At 36.6% G+C, this 19773-nt stretch overlaps 1 protein-coding gene across 20 annotated transcripts in view; it reads right to left on the reverse strand.

Annotated features, from left to right (window-relative positions):
- LOC124425069 (zinc finger homeobox protein 3) overlaps positions 1-19773 on the reverse strand; it is a 399866-nt gene that overhangs the window by 190215 nt on the left and 189878 nt on the right. For all 20 annotated transcript variants that reach the window (XM_046964860.1, XM_046964861.1, XM_046964867.1 and 17 more), the window contains one exon: positions 9904-9942. The gene's annotated coding sequence lies outside the window, so the exon portion shown is untranslated. The remainder of the gene's footprint in view (positions 1-9903; positions 9943-19773) is intronic.

Raw genomic sequence — 19773 nt, forward strand, 5'->3', positions numbered from 1 at the left:
TCTCTGTCTTTCTCTCATTCTCGTTTTCTTTTCATCATATACTACGCTTCATTGCACCTCACACAGCTCTCATCTCTCTTCTTCTCATTCTGTCTCTATTTCTCTTTTTCTCTCTGTTTCTCTCTTACGCTCGCATCAAAGCAATGGCTATTTTGTTCTATCACCGAGAAGGTAATGAGCCGTTTGCTTGGAGTTATTAATGAAGGATATCGTCTCGTGGATTTCTCTAATCGATGGTATAAATTTACAAGTGACTAATCGATAGTGATCATAACGAACGACGACGTCAGCATTCATTACTTTTTGCTTTTTTTTTTTCTTTTTTTTTTTTTTTTTTTTTGTTCATCCTATCCTTGATATGTCAAAGGTGCTTGAAACAATTCTTGAATAAGATAAAAACTTGATTTCCAATTAAAGAAAATATGACAGACCATTTTAATTTTTGAGTGAATAAATTTACTTGGAGTCATTATTGATTCTTGTCCTTTCTTTTCCTTTTTTTTCTTTTTTCTTTTTTCTTGCATAATCAACGAGATAAAACGAGACGAAGAGAAGGAATCTTCCCGTTTCGGTTGGATCATCGAAAATGACGATGACGACGATGACGTCGATGAAGAAGAAGATGAAGAAGAAGAAGAAGAAGAAGAAGGAAGGAAGGAAGGACAGGTGTTTCATGGATGAATTCCGCGGTCTTTTCGTGTGTTTGCAAATTATCTTAATGCGAGAGAGAGGTGATACAAAATTGGACACGTCAATGGTGTAAAGAAAGAAAGAAAGAAAGAAAGAAAGAAAGAAAGAAATGAAACAAACAAAAAAAAAAGATAAAAAGGAGATAAAGAAAAACAAAAAAGAAAGGAGAAAGAAAGAAAGAAAGAAAGAAAGAAAGATGAAAGAAAGAGAAAGAAAGAAAAAGAAAAAGTTTTCGATCAGGAGACACACGAAAGAAGCAAGCGAACAAGTAATCAAGAGAGAGAAAGAGAGAGAGAGACGGAAAAGAACCGCGAGAGTCGATTCGGGCGTGACGGAGCCGGCGAGGCAATTATGATAATTACCGGAATTCGTGGTGCGCAATTAGGCCAGCGAAGCGACAGAAACGCGCTCCGATTTGTTCTTCTGTCTCTCTCTCTCTCTCTTTCTCTCCCTCACAAACACACACACACATATACCTATACACTCATGAATGCATGCATGCATGCATGCATGCATGCACGCACGCACGCACGCACGCACGCATGCACGTACGTATGTATGTATGTATGCACGCGTTCATCAATATTACTACAACCAAAGAACTCGCGCGTCGTGTCCTCGACTCAATGCACGTTTCGAGTTTCCGCCTCGCCTTTTTTCTGTTATAGAAATTAACGTTGGTCCCCCTAATTACAGAAGACGACCCGAGAAAGCACGCGGGAGGTTGCGTGCGGCCGACAGTGTGCTCCTGTCGCAGCTGAGCAGGTTTACCTGTCGAGAGAATAAAAGGAAGGAGAGTCGAGTTGAAGAAAGAAAGAGAGAAAGAGAGAAAGAGAGAAAAAGAGAAAGACAGGTACGCGTGTTCACGTGGCACGGTACACGGTGTAAACAGGTACATATATATATATATATATATATATATATATATATATATATATATATATATATATATATATATATATATACCTACATACTACGTTAGTATGGTATCCTATAGAGAACAGGAAGTGTCTCGTAATAAAAGAGTGACTTCCGTCGGTGAAACAATATGCGACTCTGGATTACAACGAGAATATATCTATCTATCTTTCTCTAACTCATTCGAACGTTACGATAGATTATTCTTGTTGTTGTTGTTGTCCTCATCGTACTCATCGTAGTTGTTGTTATTGTTATTGGTAACAAACGATCGTAAATACTTATTGTACATATCCATTCAATACGTTTTATTTCATCGTAGTCCTACCAGTTCTGAATCGTACGTATTATCTGTTCGTTTTGCTAATTCGAGTGCCCTGGTGATAATTTAGCACGGGGCCACCGGGGAATTAACGAAGGAGCAGAATTACCGAGAGACACGACGGTATCCTTGCTTTCGCGATTTATTCTCAATATTTCTTATACTCATACTTCATCATTAATATCTGGAACGAAATCTTTTTTTCTATGTTTCCTTATTTCTCCTCTTGTTTTTTTTCTCTTTTTTTTTCTTTTTCTTTTCTTTTCTTTCTTTCTTTCTTCCGATCTCATCGCTTGCGGTAGAAACATTTTTTCTCTCTCTCTCTCTCTCTCTCTCTCTCTCTCTTTTTTGTTTTTTTCCCCTTTTTTCTTCTTTTTTCTTTTTCCTTTGTTCAAACTCACACTACGTATCAGATCGTGACGATACCTCGATATAATATATCATTAACGCAGAGGCTAATTGATTAATCTATAAGAAAAAAGTAAGTTCATTAATAGAATGATGATCTATTAATTTTCATGGAAATTCATTATAAACTATGATATAATTAATTGAACAAATAACGAGAAGATTATATAGTAAGTAATTAAAGGAGAAACGAAAGAAATGAAATCTATTGGATTCGTCCTTTACCTAAATTCCCCCGTAAACGCATACGCATGTATACGTATTGGCGCGTAATATGTGATAGGACACAAACGGAGCGCGTATATACGTACGAACTTGAAGCAGAAAAATAAAGAAAAAAAAAAAAAAAAAATAAAAAACAAAGAGAAAAAGAAAAAGAAAAATAATTAATAAGAAATATTACGGAAAGGTACGGACAAACGTGACGTTATTAATACACCCAATAAGCAATTCCAATAATAAGCTTAGACATTTTCTTCGAATGAGAAATCAATGTGCATTATGTAGCATTTACAGAACGATATACCGTGTATGTAATATACAAGTGTAAGAAAAGTCGAGCGATGTAAAAGTAGTAAGGGAGATACTTGACGTAATGGAGGATTTACAAGCGAACGAGAGAGGACGAGAGGGGTCAGTGGAGGGGGAGGAAGAAGAGGCGACATGGTAAGTCCTCGTACCAAGTCGGTGATGGCATTTCTGTTTGTTCGCGTTTGTACTTGGTAAAAAAGAGAGGACGAAAGAAACGAGAAAAAGAGTGAAGGATGAGGGTGGGGGGTGTGAAAGGGGGGCAGGGGTGGTGGGAGAGGAGTTTGTGGGAGAGAGTGGAGAAGAGGGTGGTAGAAACGTCGTTCCGTTCGTTGGTGTGAACGTGAGATGCCAGCGTGTTTCCATTAATCCAAATCGCGAAATAAAATCATCGGGCGGAATGTCCATTAGTGGTTACTGTGCGAGAGAGAGAGAGAGAGAGAGAGAGAGAGAGAGAAGAGAAGAGAAGAAAAGAGAAGTCGTTAGTGCTTTGCTTTGCCTCGTTTTGCTTTGCTTTACTTTACTTTGCTTCATTTTACTTTGCTCTGTTCTACTCTTCTCTGCTTTGCTCTGCTCTGCTCTGCTCTGCTCTGCTCTGCTTTGCTCTGCTCTGCTCTGCTCTGCTCTCTCTCTCTCTCTCTCTCTCTCTCTCTTTCTCGCTCTCGCACGCACTCTCGCGCTTAAGCATCTGTCGTTTTATAGAAATGAAGCTTCACCGAGGAAAATCGCTAGGAGGAGCGCGGACAACCACCAGGAATCGTTTTTCCTAGTTGCCGACGAGGAAACGATCGCAAAAACCACCACACCACCATCGTATTATTTCTATGAAAAGAAGTTGCAAATTCGCGACGCGGAATCGACGATGCGGTAAATCATACGTATAAGTAGCGACAAAGTGTAACGACTTATGCGACAGTAAGTCCTTTCTTTTTTTTTTCTCTCTCTCTCTCTTTCCTTCTTTCTTTCTTCTTCTTCATCTTCTTTTTCTCTTTTTCTGACTTTTCTTTTTATATCTCCTTTTCTTTTTTTCGTTTCTCTTTTTCTCTCTTACATTATTCCTCGCTCGCTTTACTTATTTACGTTGTACTTTTTTCTTCTTCTTCTTCTACTACTATGACGTACGTGTGTGCTAGAGAGAGAGAGAGAGAGAGAGAGAGAGAGAGAGAATTTACAAAAAAAAGATTATATTGACTTTTTTATACGAATCAATCTGACACAGTAAATCAAGGAGATTCGTAGCGGTTAATTTCCAATGACAATGCGACGATAAATGATCTATTAATCTATTTATTTACTTATCTCTCTCTCTCTCTCTCTCGTTTCCTTTTCTTTTTTCTTTTTTCTTATATCTCCTTTAATTTGAAAAACCGTGAAGAGGTCAAAGATATCAGAGAAAAAGGACGAAGAGAGATCCGTTAAAGGCATAAAACACTATCTATACCTGAGTATATCTACTCGCTAAAACAACGTCCTATTAGATTTACCATTGGACCAATGCGATTATCAAACGCTGCCATGAACTTTTTTAATCCGATCGGAAAAGGATCTTTCTCTCTCTCTCTCTCTCTCTCTCTCTCTCTTTTTCTCGTTCGCGGTGCCATCGATAAAATCAACGATACCTAACTCCTACGTGTGTGTTGAAAGAGGAAAAGGAGGAGAAGGAGGAGGAGGAGGAAACGAAAAAAGAAAGAAAAAAAGAGAGGGAGAGAAAAAGAGTACAAATGATCTCTCGGTGATTTGCCTTTGCCGTCGAAGTAAACGAGAAAGAAGAAGAAGAAGAAGAAGATAAAGAAGAAGAAGTGGGGATTGTTTTCGATTAACGTAACGATTCTCAAGAAGTACCAAACGAAATTTGCTATTACTTAAGTTAATTAGAAAGGAACTTTGTGGATGAGGTTACTCTCTCTCTCACTCTCTCTCTCTCTCTCTCTCTCTCTCTCTCTCTCTCTCCCTCTCTCTTTATCTATTTATCTATCTCTCTATCTCTCTCTCCGAATGTTAATTTCGTTTTCTAATTTAATCAAACGAATTGCGATAAGTCACGATAAACGATTTAACCTATCGAACAATTTTGTCGAACGAGAAAAGAAGGGAGGGAGGATACGTAGCCGGTGGTTTGTTGGGTTCACCTTTGTATAAACAAATAAAAAAAAAATAAAAATAAAAAAGAAAAGAGAGAGAGAGAGAGAGAGAGAGAAGAAAGAACGTAAAAAAAGAAAAAAGAAGAAAAAGAAAAGAAAAGAAAGAAAAAGAATAATAAAAGAGGTTCGGTAAGAGGAGACTTATGATTTCACGAAAATGCTACGTCACGTGTCGTTGCGCATGCGCCTATGTTAGCGCATATGAGCGCTCGCTCGTTCGCGCGCGCGCGCGCGCCCTCACGCAAATCGCTTAATCCAACGCAAAGGAGTGGAACGCATTGTGGCGTTCGAGCGGAGGTGCGTGGAATGGACGTTCCGGTTTATCAGCGCATACGGCATGTCGCGGCGTGTTTCCATTAATTCGCGTTGCGAGGCAACCTCTCTCTTTCTTTCTCTCTTTCTCTCTCTTTTTTTCTCTCTCTCTCTCTCTCTCTCTCGTACCATTGGAATGCTCGGCAAAGTCGTTAGGCGGTAAAAGGCAGCTTGAAGCCAGCCTAATTTGCTCCTACGTCGCGATTACGCGCGTCTTCGAGGAAATCTTTCTTTCCTTCTCTCTTTCTTTCTTTCTTGCGCTTTCTTTCTTATTTCCTTCTTTCTTTTCTTCCTTCTTTAACCTCGAACTTAACCGGTCAAAGAAACACGAATTTCGTTAACTTAAAAGAATAAGAAATATCGGTGTCGTTTCTTTTTATCGAAAAAAAAATTTATTATCCATGAGAGAATATTGATTATTATGTCCTAAAACGAGAAATAATATAATAACATTTACGTAATATTAATTCGTCCAATCGTAACAATTTTCATTTGTTCATATTATTTATACAATGTTGTTATTGTATTTATGTATTATATATAGAGGATTAGATATATGAACGAGATCTTTATGTATACGACGGCTCTTTAATTATGAAAATCTAATATCCAATAATACAGCGAGATATATATATATATATATATATATATATATATATATATATATAATGTGCAAATGTATTCTCGATATAAGAGAAAGTTATAAGCGAGAAATAAAATTAAATTAAAGTCCTTAAATTAAAATCCGAAGCTAAGTCAGCCATACTAAAAACGACGTTTACTCTGGGACGACCTGATTGCTACTGTGCGACTACCAAGCCAAATTCACGATATACAAAACCCCACGGGGTCACGGTTATTGGGTCGATGATTTACACGCTCAGTTTGTTTGCATAAATATTTCTCCTTGATGTATAAGAGAGCTCGTACGTACGTACGATCTAAGATGATTGTAAATATTGTACGTACATGTGATAAAAGAGAAACAAAACAAAAAAATAAATACGTCTTGTCTGTTCCCTTAGGTATAATGTGTATATACGCGTATGGATTATTTTTCAAATTGGGGAGGAAAAAAAAACAAAAGAAAAGAAAGAAAAATAATAAACGAATCTCTCTCTCTGTCTCTCTCTCTCTCTCTCTCTGGTCGGTCGCGTCTCGTCGATGATCGAAGAAAAATTCTTTTCTTGTTGTTATTATTGTCGTTATCGTTATCATGTGTAACCTTGAACCCAATTTATTATACCCAAAGGAAATAGTCGATCGAAGATTGAATAATCTCTCGAGGGTAAGCGAGAACTATGCGAATTTAGTAAACGCCAATAGAGACATATACCTGTTCCCGTATGGTCGGGGCTTCTTGAGCCGGAACATTTCCATTAATTCGCCTGGCAAGAGACAAACTCGTGCGCCCATCGGAATGTCGTTCCGTCGCTCGTTAGACACACACATATACATACATCCTGACACATAGACACACACAAACATACACATACATCCTGACATATACACACACATACACGCACACATAGATACCGACACATACACAACAGTAGGGAATACGAAATAACGCGATTTGCTTGTAGTAATTCAATTACGGAAAGGCTCAGGCCTTCCAAACGCTTATTTTATACATCTCGAACGATTACCGCGCGTAACGATACAAATCCGCGGATGTTACTTTTAAATCAAAAGCGTGGGACGTAAGGGGCATGCGTGCGTGCGTGTATGTGTATATGTGTGTGTGTGTGTGTGTGTATGTGTGTAAGAACACGAGCGTGTACCTATGCGTGACCGAAAGCCATCGAGTGATCGTTATCGAGATAGTCGACGCGTTTGTGTTTCCGTCCTTTTTTTATTGTTTTCCTTTTCTTTTTTTCTTTTTGTTTCCCCTTACGTCTTCGTCTTCTTCCTCTTATTCTTCCTTTCTTTTTTTGTTTTCTTGTCTTCTTCTTTTCGATTTTGTAATTTCATTTTTGTTTTTCTTTCTCTTTTTTCTCTGGTTCTATTTTTTTTTCTTTTCTTTTTTTTTTTCTATTTTTTTTAGAAAAATCAATTTACAGATTAACGGGTTACATTACTCTTTTTGTACGATATTTTTCAATCGAATCGTGCCGTTGACCTAAGCCAAAGAGGAAATCCTAATGAAAAAGGACGAATGTAAACTCGACGAAGCATATCGTACCATCTTTTCTCCTTATTCTCTCTCTCTCTCTCTCTCTCTCTCTCTCTCTCTCTTTTTCTTTTTTTTACCGATTATCATTAAGTACACATACATAAACAGCTTAACAAACGTGACAGAAATAATATATGACTCGGTTAGGTATTATATATAAAACTGAACTGATATTTATTATTAGTTTTCATCAATTTTCTATATACGAAGAGAGTCAAGTTTGTTACTACTCGGATAGATCATTCTACGATATCGTAACATTACTCAATTTGTTCTATTATTAATCATTATAACGTATCTAATTCCGTTCTCTATTTAATTTCAACGAGTTTCTAGTGTCCCTCTCTCTCTCTCTCTCTCTCTCTCTCTCTCTCTCTCTGTCTTCCTTATCGCTTTCTGTCGTAAGCTGTTACAAATAATTATCCCATTGGAATAGAATAAGAAGGAAGAAGAAAGGCACGCGAATAGATAGTAAAATAATTAAGACTAAGGTAAAGGAGAATCTCGATATCTTCGTTCGTGGTACGTGCAAAACGTAAAAGGCCAAAAAGAGTAAAAGAGATAGAACACAGACATAGGAGACAGAGGGACAGACAGAGAGAAAGAGAGACAGAGAGAGAGAGAGAGAGAGAGAGAAAGAGAGAAAGATATGTATACCCGCAGCAGATCTTTCAACGGCCCTCAGAGACGAAAAGATTGGGAAAAACGTATGCTTACGGAAGAACGATAGATATCATTGGGTTTCTCAAATATTTTCCAGATAGAGAGATAGAGATACAGAAAGAGAGAGAGAGAGAGAGAGAGAGAGAGAGAGAAGCGGGCGTTAACACGGAATCGTTTAATTCGAAGCGCGACGAGGCGGATCGAACGATGAAGAAAAAGGAAGAAGAAAGAAGAAGGAAGAGGAAGAAGAAAAGAGAGAAAGAGAAAGACGGTCGTTGCGTTTACGTTTACGTTGCATACGTACGTACGTACGTACGTACGTTCGTTCGTTCGTTCGTTCGTTCGTTCGTTCGTTCGTTCGTTCGGTCTACGTTCCGCTTTATCAGCGCGTACGGCATGCCGCGGCGTGTTTCCATTAATTCGCGTCGCGGGGCAAACTCGTGCCGTTGGAATGCCCGTTGAAGTCGAGGAGAGAAGTCGTTAGGCTGCGTGCCGTTCGTTCGCGTCCGGGCAACCGGTTTTCCCATCGGTGATTCGTCGTTAATTCGCCGGCGGAGAGTAAGTAATCGCACGCGCGTACCCAACGACCACCTCGGGTGTGTTACACGACTGCGTTTACACCAAGAAAGAAAGAAAGAAAGAAAGAAAGAAAGAAAGAAAGAAAGGAAGAAAGAAAGAGATAAAGATAGTTGGAAGGAAAAAGAGAGAGAGAGAGAGAGAAACCAAGACGAGAAGGACAAGCCTAGCTAGCTTTCTAGCTAGCTAGATGGTTAACTGGTTGTTTGGTTGGTTGGTTGTTTGGTTGGTTGGTTGGTTGTTTGGTTGTTTGGTTGGTTGGCTTTATCCTGTATACCATACTTCTTCGCGATCATGCCACGATCTGTTTCTTCTTCCTCCGCCCTCGCCTTAGATTGAAAATCTCCTTTTCAAACTTTACGATATTTCCCCAACTCGTATTTTTAATTAACACGGTATGTTTTACCTTTGGTTACCTCTTTTCTTTTTTTTTTTTTGATCCTCGATCGTGATCACAATTTCCTATCACGTTTCTCTCTCTCTCTCTCTCTTTCCATGTATCTCTGATAACGGAGCTATCTGGGATTATGTAATTTTCTTAGTCGTTTTCTTTTTAAGAAAAAAGGAACAAAAGTGAAAAACGTAAAAAGACAGACTTGTTAGTTCGCAGAAATCTTTTATATTTTATCTTGTTTTTACGTTCACTGTACTTTGAAGGAGGAGGAGGAGGAGGAGGAGGGGTGGGGGGAAGAATTATCGTATTGCATTTCGAATATGTATATATTTTTTCTTTTTTTTTTTTTTTTTTTTTTTACTTGTACTATACGTCGAAGGTATGCGATATAAGATTCTTTTTTTTTTTTTTTTCAGATAATCTTTGCGACTGAATATTTTTCTCGAAGGAAAAAAAGAACGAATAAAAAGAAAAGAAAAAAAATGACGCAATTAAAACATCAAGATTATCGCAGATTACACTTGAAGAAGGAGAGCGAGAGAGAGAGAGAGAGAGAGAGAGAGAGAGAGAGAGAGAGAGAATTTGACAAGATATTTCTGTGTGAATAATTTTTGTCTATACCTGTAAAAAAGACTTTTCGTTTTTCCCAAAGAAAAATATTTTTAAGGCTAAATTTAAACGCGAAGTGCCTCTATAATCGTAAAGCAAAGTTCATAAAATTATCATAGATATCGTTTAACGGAGAAAGTATTTAGTTTATCTATGAATCACTCACCAAATAGGTTCGACAGCATAGAAGAACCGGAGACTCCGTCTGAAATGAAGAAAAAAGAGAAAAAGATGTAACATTAGAATTACACAGAGGTAGACTGGTATAAGATCGCGAGATGATTACTCCACGAGAAGAATCTCTCTCGCAACTTTTTTACTTCTCTTTTTTTTTCTTCTCTTTTCTTTTCTTTTTTCCTTTCCTTTCTTTCTTTCACTTTCCTCTTCCTCATTCGGTCTTCGGTGATAGACGAAAGAAGAGGAAAGAGAAGTGGTTCTCTTCTTCTTTACTCTTTTACGTAGGCGATAAGCAAACACACGCTCATTATTTCGCTCTTGAATTTTACGATGAGCCGCTCGTGTAAACGGGTGTTCACACTTTGCGTTACGTGTAAACGTTCGAGAGTATCGAGAGACGAGTTCTCGAAAAGGCTTTTTATGTGTACCAATCCGTATGAGTGTCCGGTATAATGTTCATACACAGAAACGCATAAATTCAAATACTAATCAACCAAATATATATATATATATTTTTTTTTTTTTTTAATATGAGAATATATTCACGAGAGAGTGTAAATGAATACGCGGTATATAAGAATTTTATATGAACACATAGACGAACATGCGCACGCACGTATATATATGTGTGTATGTATACGTGTATAAGTATAAGAGAATGTTTAGAAACTCGCATTACATAGAAGCACGCACATAGTAACGCACGCGCGACGAGCTAGCCGTATCATTATATTTTACTTTAGCCGACGCGGAAACCCCGCGGGATAATTTGCGCGAACGAGCCGCAATTATTTAAGGGTGTGCATAGGTAAAAAGGGGTGGCCAAGGTAGCTGCTATAGGGCTGCCGCGTTACTTCGCTCGCCAGTAGTACTTATCGATTCGCGTCGTCTTCGCCACGTCGACGTTACGATATTTTCTTTCTCTCTCTCTCTCTCTCTCTCTCTCTCTCTCTCTCTCTCTCTCTCTCTCTTTCTCTCTCTCATTGTCGGATCTTTCTATCAATAAATCTCTAATCTCACGATTCGTATTCGTTAATAATAATAATCTTTTTTATTTGGAATTATGAAATGAATATTAAGAAAAAAATTTTGCAAATGTGAACAATCAAATATATAAGATACAAATAATTACAAATATTACGTCTGTAATTGTAAATTAATATCCAACGATGAACAAACGACAATACATTGAATTTTTTTTCTCCTACTTCTTCTTCTTTTTCTTCTGGGTATTGCACTTTTCTCATCTAGTTCAATTACCAACACAAAAGCTCAATGGAAAAAGATGCAACGATTTTGAAAACGATGCGCTCACGGAAAACAGGTGCAACTTGAGCGAAGTAGATACCTTACCTATCTACCTACCGAAGCACGTGAACAGTAAAGCTCCAAAGAGAAGAAAGAGAGAAGATTTCGTAGAAGAAAAAGAAAAAGAGAAAGAACAAAAAAAAAAAAGAAAAGATAAAAAAAATGAAGGGGGAAGAGAGAAAAGGGGTCGTATATTTGTGTGGTAGTTACGTCTGTGCGTGCACTTAACCTCGCACACGTATTACGTACATGTATGTGTGTATATGTATATATATAAGTTCGAACTTCGAGATGGTTCGAAGAAGGAAAACGTGAGTGTATATGTGAAAGAAAGAAAGAAAAAGATAGATAGATAGAGAGAGAGAAAGAGGGCGAGGGTGAGAGGGAGAGGGTGGAAACGGCTCGAAGCAGCTCGTGGGGTGATTATGAGCGAGTAAGTGCCGCCGTCCAGTTTTTACCCTCTTCTACCCCTCGCTCCTTACTGACCGCCCGTTTCTTTCCCGCAGCGACCATCCTCCTTCCACCCTCTTCCACCATCTACGACGCCACTCTTACCACCCTCGACTCGACTAAACCCCCAACGGATCAATACGCTAAAACATTGCCACGTCGAGCCACCGCCGTGTAAAACACGAAAGAAATCCGCCGGGGTGTTTTCCTTTAACCACTAACTCCTGCGGCATCGAGAGGGTATGCCCTTTTTTGTGTTTGTTATTTTGTTTCTTTTTTCTTTTTTTTTCTTTTCCTTTTTTTTTCTTTTTTGGTTTGTTTCTTTTTTACTTTTCTTTCCTTTCTTTTTTTTTTCTTTTGTCTTTTTTCCTTTTCTTTTTTTTTTTTTTTACTTCCTTTTTTACTTACATTCTTACCCCCTTTCTAATGAACAACGGTGATTCTTTTAAGGAAAAAAAAAAGAAAAGAAAATAAAAAAAACGAAACATGGTATATTTCTACCATTCGAAATTGATGTCTATTTCATAATCCCTACTATATTCATTTCGACAATTATAGATTTATTCTTACGTAGTTCAATGCGACATGTCTCTTTTCTTCTTCCTCTTCTTCTTCTTCTTCTTCTTTTAACTTAAATGATTAGCTCTAAATTTTAATTTCTTAGGTGCGTCTAGAATGAAAAGAAGAAAAATAAAAAGAAAGAAAGAATGGACACAGAGTGAATCTTACAAATGTGTATTCGTAAGACTATTATCGATCATTTACAGTGATAAAGAAGAAAAAAAAAAAAAAAAGAAAAAAAAAAGGGCTATTCCTCCTCGTGATCGGATATTAATGATAAAGAACTACATGATAGACGCAACCCTGATTGCGAGAACACTGAGTAAGACTAAAGAACGTTATCATCTTACACTGTTAACTTTCTCTTTCTCTCTCTCTCTCTCTCTCTCTCTTTGGAGTTCAAGTAAAAAGTGAGTTCCTTGCCCTTCGAAGTGGAACGAATTCAGCACATACTCCCTCTCTCTCTCTCTCATTCTGTCTTTCTCTCTCTCTCTCTCTCTTTTCTATCGCTAGACCTTCGAAGGGCACGAAAGACGAATGAACGAACGTCCGTGGCCTACCGCAACCCACGTAAGACACCGATCAAATCCCTCCCACTTTCTCTCTCTCTCTCTCTCTCGCTCTTTTACTTTCATACCACACAGGCAACACACGTTTCCGAACGACGACGTGTGTTCGACGTGCTGTTTCCCGTGAACGATCGATATATCGATCGTCTTCGACGAACGACCGGCTGCCTGGTGGTCGACGACCACGCGGGAAATAAGAGAGAGAGAGAGAGAGAGAGAGAGTGAGAGTGAGAGTGAGAGTGAGAGTAAGATAGATATAACTAAACAGAGAGAGTGAGAGAGAAAGAAAGAGAGAGAGAGAGAGAAAAACAGAGAGAAAGATGGAAAGAAAGAGAAAAGCTAAGGCCCGCGGCTCTGTTGTCCGTGTGCGTCCTGCCTTGTGGTCACTTGTTGCCTGCCACCCCCAGGGGTTGGCCTTGTCCCTCTGTGTTTGGGGAACGCTTGTCGTCCAACCGCCGACAAACCGGACGAGAGTGAGCTCTCCTCCCTCTTCCCTTACCTTCCTTTTCACCTCGCCTCACCGCCAATCCCCGTCCTCATCCCCATTTACCCCTCAAACTCCCCCCCTCCCCACTTTTCTTTATCCACCTCGTTCCAAACTCTAGACTCTTTTTAAGATCAGACTCTTCCGACTTTGTCTCTTTCACATTTTTTTTCTTTATATGTATATATATATATATACACACGTATCTAAACTCTTAAATATTTTTATGGATATATTCTATACATATACATGTATATATATATATATATACATATTTTTTTTTGTACGAATAAAAATTGAATTATTAAGAGAAGTAATAAATATATAAATAAATTAATTAATAAATTGAAAACTTAGACCCTATATATATATATATATGTATGTATGTATATATATATATGTGTGTATGTATATAAGTGAGAGAAAGGATCTAAAATGATAAGCCGATGATAAAATTTATTACTCCTATATTATACTTCGTGCCTTTAAAGAGTTTCTCTCGGAAGAGAGAACGATTGTATATATCTTTTTTTTTTTTCTTTCTTTCGTTTTCTTCTTTTTTTCTATTTCACTTTTATTTCACTTTATTTTATTTGATTTGATTTTATTTATTTATCAGACGTCATTGATCGTAGGTACCATCGTCGTTATCTCGTCGCGTAATAAAATCGGAAGGGAACTCGGAACTCGCACGTCCACCACGATTATCGTTATCTCCGGCGTCGTTGGGACCGGTCGAACGGTAAGATAATAAACGTAGGCCTTCTCTCACACTTTCTCACTCGCTCTCCATCTCTCCCTTACTTCTGTTTCTTTCTTTCTTTCTTTCTTTCTTTCTTTCTTTCCAACGTGAAGAGTGAAACCGGTGCGTTTCCTTTTTTCGTGCCGTTCCGACGATAAACACAGATGTCTTCGAAACGAAAAATGCTTTCTCTTCTTCGTGCCTCGCCCTTTATCTTCTATTTAAGGTCGAAACGTATAATCATCGCCTTCACATGAGAAGGCAGCATATTATCGATAGGTATAATATACCCATACCTATATCGTGTTATTTGATAATAAAAAAGAAAAAAAAAGAAAAAAGAAAGATACAAACGAAAAAAAAAAAAAAGGAAAAAGAAGAAGAAGAAGAAGAAGAAGGAGAGAAAAAGAAATGAAGAAAGAAAGAGAAAGCTCGTCCTTTATTTGATAAAAAAGAAAGAGAGAAAGAGAAAGAAAGAGAGAGTGAGAGTGAGAGTGAGAGAAAGAAAGAAAGAGAGAGAGAGAGAGAGAGAGACAGAGAAATGTGTAATAATTCTGGGAAATGATGGCGACAGACGTGACACGTGTGTTTGCGTTCATTCCCGTCGACCACACTTTGTCGGAAACTTTGTTCCATCTTCTTCTTCTTCTTCTTCTTCTTCTTCTTCTTCTTCTTCTTCTTCTTTTTCTACCTCCCTCGTAAGTTTTTTCGTTGCCTAATAATAATACAACAGACCGAAACATGCTGTACTCTTACGTGATTGCTCTTTCAATCGTTACGCTTCCAACTTGCTTTTTTTATTACACGTAATTAGCGCGATCGTGCTCGGTGTATGTATGTATGTATGTATATACGTGAGCGCGTGTATGTGTGTGTGTGTGTGTAGGCACCCACACGTACATATGTTCATTCGATCTCACATTTACATGTCCTTTTAATTACAGCGGCCATGGCCAGCTACTTTAGTATATCTACTCTATTATTCACCAACCGAGATTTACGAACAACGTGAAATTACGTTTGACGTATGTTTTTTCCATCGTTGTATGTCCTACGTATAATATGTATTTGTCGTTGCTATGATTTATCTTCTAACAATATTGAACATTATCTATACGCTTATATGGACGAATCGAACGATTGTTTCATTGACAAGATTGATTCTTATCTTTTCTTTTCTTTTTTCTTCCGTTTTCTTTTTTTTTTTTCCTCTCTCTTCTTCGTCTTCTTCTTTCCCTTTTTCTTTTCGTTTCCTGTATCATTTTATTTTCCCTTCTCTTTTTCTTTTTTTCTTTTCACACAAGTATTAAAAGTTTCGAACGATCCATCCTATCTCGATTCACGACCGAATGTCCCGTTTCGATCACGTCCCTATCTAATTTTATTACGGACGATAACATTTTTCCAACCGAGGATAATGACGCCGATGGTACTTCCTTTTTTCTTTTTTTTTTTTTTTTTTTATTTTTTTGCCCCTTTCTTTTCCTTTTTCTCTTTAATTCTCGTGACCAATTTTTTCTTTCCTTTTCTTTTTTTTCCAATCTCTCTCTCTCTCTCTCTTTAGTTAGACCCACCTTAATTAATTTCTCTTTCTTTTCTTTCTTCTTTTCTCTTGAACGATCGATATTAACGACGGAAGAAGAAAGTATTAATAAATTTCTTTCCTTTTCATTTTGTTTTGCTTTATTTTCTTTCGTTTTGTTTGATTTCGATCGAGCGCATTCCCATAGATTAGATTAGATTCGATTCGATTCAATTCGAATTAATAAAGCTTTCCAATTTCGGACAAATCATTTAATATACCGGCTTGTTACTCGCGTAGGACTTTCTAACGAAGTTTTCCTTGGAAATAATGTCTCATAGAAAATCATTCCGGTGGTTAGTTAGTCTCGTACGTTTCTATGAGAGTGTGGTCTCCCACACGTAAGTATATAAAACAGCAAAACGACGTTGTTATACATAGATATATCGTAGCAGCAAAGCAACTCAGATGGAGTCCGATGGTAGTAGGTAGAAGAAGCCGACCGTCTAACGATCGCCTAATGTCTCGCGATACGTAAGTACATACGTGGGAAACATTACATGCTTGGTCCGTGTCCACGGATTATATAATATTCAATTTTTAGTATGCGTGCGACCCGTGTCTTAATCCAACCATTACGTCTAATTGGTCGAGATTAGCTAATATCCTCGTAGTGATTAGGTCGTGTCTATGGCCGCGGCTCGTTTAGAATCAATTCCCTCGAGCTGAAAGCCATTGCCCGTGCCAACGCCAGATGTCGTTCGCAATAGGAACATCAAGAACAACAAAGTCATTGAAAAAAAGAAGAAGAAAAAGATCTATACGGATCGTTTTCTTTTTTTCTGTTTTTTTCTTTTTTGTTTTTTTTTATTCTACATTTACATGACCCGAATAATCGTCAAATCGAATGAATGACGTTACGATCGTAAAGAAAAAAAAAAAAAAAAAAAAAAAAAAAAATTGAAAAGGATCTTTTCGTTTTCTTAATTTTTTTTCTTTTCTTTCTTTTCTTTTCACTTTTTTTTTTTTTTTTTTTAATTCTCTTCATACGCACGATGATCTTTTCCTTTTACATTTTCAAAATTTTTTTTCATTATTACGATAATAGATGGTAGATATATTAACGCGCAAAATCTCAACATCTCAAAGGGCCTACTCTATCCTTTGCCTTCAGGTAGACGAGGAGGAATTGTTGAAAGAGCAAAGAACAGATTTAGTTTTACGCTTAGCCATGATCGACGCTACTGTTATGGACCGTTCACGTACGACACCCAGGTGTGTAAACAAAGCACGTTTCTTTCATCCTGCCACCAACGCCAGGTGACTGTCACTCTTCTTACTTTTCTGTTTTCAACCATACCCAACCGACGACTTGACTTTTCTAAACGAACGATATAAAATATTTCGCAGGTTTACTTTAACGTTCTTCGGGATATCTTTAATGGCGACGATGGTAACGATAAAAATAATCGTATTTCATTTAAAAGAAAAGAAAAAAAATATAAATATAAATATATATATATATATATATAATTTGTTTTTTTCATACGCATAAATATTTGTAATATTATTTATAAACATTTCCACATATATACATATATATATATATATATATATATATATGTTGTAGAAATGTATATACACGATACTTGATAGTTTCGACGTAAGATGTTGAGCAATAAAAAAACAATTATTATTATTATTTTTTTTTTTTTTTTTTTAACAATTTTCCTTTTCTCAAAATCCATTTCACGTGAATATTTAAAAGGTATCAAATGACCATTTCCATATATTAAATATACGAGATTTTTCTTCGTCTCATTGTTAAGAAGGAGGAAGAGAAAAAGAAGGAGAAAGGAAAAGGAAAAAAGAAAGAAAAAAGAGAAAGAAAAAAAATGTATATATATATATATATATATATATATATATATATATATATAAAAGAAAGAACGATAAAGAGAGAGGAAAGACGTAGACGAGTATCAGCTTTTCCTAGAATTATGACAAACTCGTACGGGGTAAAGGTACGAAACACAATGGTTCAGTATCTATGGGGGGTTTGCACCCGCACCCGGTGGCCGAATGATTCCGAATTTAGACTTAGGATTCCAGTAGGACGATTGGAATTTATCGACTGGTCCCCATCGTTTTGCCTTTAGCCCTTTATAATATTTCCCTTGTTCCTTCTGCCCTTTTGATATTCTTCCTATCTTTCTTTTTTACCTTTTTCCTTTTTTTTCTTTTTTTTTTTTTTTTTTTTTTTTTTTCATATACCTACCTTCGAGAAAATATTATCTTTCTTTCTTTATTTCTATTTTTCTTTTTCTCCTTTCTTTTTTTAATCGCAATAATTTTTTTTTCCTTCTTTTTTCTTTTTTTTTGTCAAAAAAAAAATTCATTTCTCATTCAATTCGTTTTCTTTCGAAACGATAGAACGAGAAAGAGAGTGAGAGTGTAAAAGAGAAAGAGGAAATTATTATTTTTAATTCTATTTGTTCCATACAAATAATTACATTCTTTCGTTTTTCTCTTCTTCCTTTTTTTTTTTTTTTTATCGATACTATTTCATAACACCATCGTTGGATATTTCAATACAATTATCGATATACCTGTAGTAAGTAACTATCGATGTTAGCATAATGATATATATGTGTGTGTGTGTGTGTGTGTGTGTGTGTATGTGTGTGTACAATAACATATTGAGTATAAGTAAATCAGATAGATCGTTATTAAGTATTCCGAGGAAGCAATACGAGTAATTATTCTTGACAAAAGAATTTTGTATAATCTTTTAATCTTTATTGATAAGCTTTAGTGTATCGTCTAATTTCCAGCGAGAAAGAGAGATAGAAAGAGCGAGTGAAAGTATGTGTGTGTAATAAAATTCTAACAAAATAAATGATAGTAAATTACACATTGACAGGATGGAAAGCATCGAAATGTATTTGGAAGTTATACACTTTATATAACAGATACATACACACACATATATACACATATAGACACATGCGTATGTATATAAGATAAACTTCACGATGTGACAACGAATGACAAGAGACGAAAATTAAAACTCACGGTCGACCTTTAAGAAAGAAAAGAGGTGAGGAGGATAGGAGGGTAGGAGGGAGGGAGGAAGAGTAGGGGTGTGGAATGAAAGAGGGTGTGCAACGGTGGAGTTTCTTTCGTGGAACTATGACGAGAATATGCTGACTCCTTTCGGCGGGGGGTACACCTTCGCTCTTCATCTTTTTGGGTAATTAATTATATCGGTTCTCAGAGTGGAACTCGTCGATCTTAATCCGAGATATGAAATAAGAGAGATCGAACGGGCGACGAATGACGAGGATCGACGAGGATCGACGAGGATCATTTCTTTCTTCCTCATTTCTCTTTTTCTTCTTTTCTTTCTTTCTTTCTTTCTTTCTTTCTTCTTCTTCTTCCTCATTTTTCTTCCTTTTATTTCTTTTTTTTTCTTTTTCTCTTTTCTCCTTTTTTTTTTTTTTTTTTTTCTCTTTTTAATTTACCCTCTTCATTCCTCTGTATATCTACGTATGTATGTACGTAGATACGTGAACGTGGATGATAAACACGAGTATCGATTACTTAATATAGATTAAGTTCGATAAGTTGGTAGAAAAAGTAAAAAAAAAAAAAAAAAAGAAATAAAGAAGAGCAAAGGAAAGAAAGATAGAAAAAATCTATGGTATATTAGTCGAATCAAAATTCCGGTTATGAGTTCAACTTTATTATCGAACCTCTTTTTCGTCTCTTTACATTCTTTCTTTTTTTTTTTTTCTTTCTCTCTCTCTCTCTCTCTCTCTCTCTCTCTCTGATATTTTTTCTTCGTTAACGATGATTATGGCGTATCGTGCTTAAACAAGGATAACTTGTCTTATTTGCGTAGGACCGATATGTAAATCCAACATCCGTTTCTGAACGTTTCCTTATTTCTCAATGTCGATAACGACTTTAGGTTCCTAAGAGGCTTTTCCCAAATTCCTAACGTTAATTGTATTGATTTAGAAAGAAGAAAAAGAAAAACATTTTCTCTGAACATTGATAAGTTAAATTGTTATATCAAAAAATGTGTATATGTGTGTATGCGTGTGAGACAGAGAAAGAGAGAGAGAGAGAGAGAGAGAGAGAGAGAGAGAAGAGGAAAAATAAAAAGTGGAGAAAAAAGAAGAAAAACACGTTCGACGATATTTATAAAGTAAAATAAT

This window comes from Vespa crabro, chromosome 6, assembly GCF_910589235.1.
Source record: "Vespa crabro chromosome 6, iyVesCrab1.2, whole genome shotgun sequence".
Lineage (NCBI taxonomy): Eukaryota > Metazoa > Arthropoda > Insecta > Hymenoptera > Vespidae > Vespa > Vespa crabro.